The sequence below is a fragment of the Colias croceus genome, chromosome 21, assembly GCF_905220415.1.
Source record: "Colias croceus chromosome 21, ilColCroc2.1".
NCBI lineage: Eukaryota > Metazoa > Arthropoda > Insecta > Lepidoptera > Pieridae > Colias > Colias croceus.
The window spans coordinates 4,535,473-4,537,960 of NC_059557.1; the positions used below are offsets into that span (position 1 = coordinate 4,535,473).

Consider the following 2,488-nt stretch of genomic DNA (forward strand, 5'->3'; position numbering starts at 1 on the left):
TATTTAAGTTTAAGTTTATCTGAAATTTTAGATAATATTATGAATTATGAGGTCAGTGACATGACATTTTGATTTTTGACGTTTAATGTTCGATACAAATCATTACGACTTGGCCTAAAAGCCTCGTAGCCAAGCCATTAATCTTAAAAAAATAGACAAAACTTCGGAATTCATTCTAAAGTAGCCTACTCACGATTCAATTTCAGTAACAATCTGCTGACACAATCTGCAGTGAGCTGACAGATTGTGTCGTGAATAGTATAGTTGAGGGCACGTTGGGGGCGTAACCCAACATGTTGTGTATTGGATCGGCGCGGAAGCAACCCGACAAATTGTCTCAGCAGATTGTGTGCGTGTTGAAACGTGAGTATTGTGATTGCTCCAATCTCGGCTCAATCGCGCTGCGCAGTAATCGCAAAATGGCGGTTTTGAGATAAACGCGGGAAAGACATTTTTACATATTTGAGGAAGATGTTTATATTTTATAGCCGTTTATACTTTATAGCCCTTGAAATCTATCAATAAAATTGGAAAAAATACAAGCTTTACAAAGATAATTATCTTATATTTCATAAATTAGTATATCCATTAATAATGCGTATTATTGCGTTGAGGTTTAGCATCAGGCCAGGCATCAACGTGACGTGCACACGTTGTGGCAAGCAATCGCGGAATGAAATTGTATCAGCAGATTGAGGGTTGGATGAATCGTGAGTAGAGAACGCTCAATCGCGACTTCAACAAATTGTGTCAGCAGATTGTGGGTTGTGTTGAACCGTGAGTAGGGCCTTTAATACTTAATCTGTGATTCATTCGCTCATTGGACATTGTAGGCAATCGTATAGTAATCATGTTTTGAAGGCTCCCGGTACCAAAATAAAGTAAGATTATTTTGTGAACTCAACAAAACGTACCCATAATAGGTTGTTAATATAAAAATGGCGGTGTCCTCGTAATAATATCTAAAATTTGGATAAATCAAATTGAAAAATTGCGAAAGATAAGTAATATGCATTAAAGAATGCATGAAAGAGCAATTGAAATAGCAAGGTAAGATAATATACGAGTAATAAATATATTATATCTAAAACATTGGACGATTTATGATAACACAGATATATTTTTACGAATAAAGTATTGGTTTTTGCATGATTTCGTCTGTTTTGATTATTGTTAATTGAAGTAATTTTTATTTAACTTGCAGCAGAACATTGTGCAGAGTGCGCGAAGCTCCCTGACCCTGAAGTTACAAAGACAAAGGTACATAAATAACTCCCAACGAGTTAAAAGTTATGCTGAGACGAAGTTGATAGAATTCTCTGAAAGTATAAGTGCAAATGATTTGGGAGTTCACAAAAACTAGAGCAGCTGGTCAAAAGTAAATATTTATATTAATTTATAAGCAAACCTATCTGTTTGGTTAGAAGCTACATATATTAAAAGTTTTCTGAGGCATTGTACCTACACATTTAAGTTTTTTTTAATACAATATTAAGAATTGCAAGATAAACAACTAAAACGTTGAAATACTTGAAAAATTATTAACAAATAAGGTATCTAACAAACCATACCGACATTGTTTAAAAAACTTCTTTTTAGATGTTTACATACACCATGACAAGCCCTTTAATAATAAAAGTAAACATATTAAAGGTACTTATTAAATTTTAAAGCAACAAATAATCAGTTTAAATCCAATTTATCTTTCACAGTTGTGTTGATTGCCGGCTTGCCCAAACATTGAACAAGGAAGTACCGGCTTGGGAGATGTTCATGTGGTAGTGAGAACTTCAAGTTGGGGGAGGCGCCACCATGTCTACACTTAAAATATTCATATTTGTATCATACATCTGAAAATGTAAAAATATAGTACCTACATTGTTTTCATTTTAAGTTTAATAAAAATGAAATTAAAAGTATACATAAGTACTGCAAGTTTTTAAATGATTTATCAACTCTTTATTATGCAAATACAATAATTGATTTAAATTTAAAATAAAAATATAAATACCATTAAACTATTAGTGTAGGAATTATTCATTGTGATGTAAATATAAAGTTTTTGTTTATTGCATTTTAAGTTTTAAAGGCTGGTATTATAAATAAAAATTTAATTTTTTTTAATCAAGGGTGTTTTTAATATGCTATTTACTTACAAATTTGGATTTGAGTTATATATCTACCTAATTGTTTTTAATAAATATTTAAGCTAAATAGAATTGAATCTAATTTCGAATACTTCCATGTTTTATCACTTTTTTATATATAAATGATATCAAGAGAAGTAAAGGAGCAAATGATTTGTCAATGAATAAATAAAAAGGACTAAATAAAGATTTTGGATTTATAAATGTTTTTTATTGCACTTAAACATTTAAAGTATGATATTGCTTCCTATTGAAAAAAATATATTCATGTTGCGCTGGCACCATGGCTTCTTGAATACTATCAATGCATCCATGTGGTTACTCTGGGTAATCTTATTCCT

General features: G+C 30.9%; 1 long non-coding RNA gene across 1 annotated transcript; it reads left to right on the forward strand.

Annotated features, from left to right (window-relative positions):
- Positions 1-813: 813 nt before the first annotated feature.
- LOC123701467 lies at positions 814-2,124 on the forward strand. Its single transcript, XR_006752740.1, has 3 exons — positions 814-1,050; positions 1,205-1,378; positions 1,713-2,124. It is a non-coding gene; the product is annotated as an uncharacterized LOC123701467 (long non-coding RNA).
- The last annotated feature ends 364 nt before the right edge of the window (positions 2,125-2,488 follow it).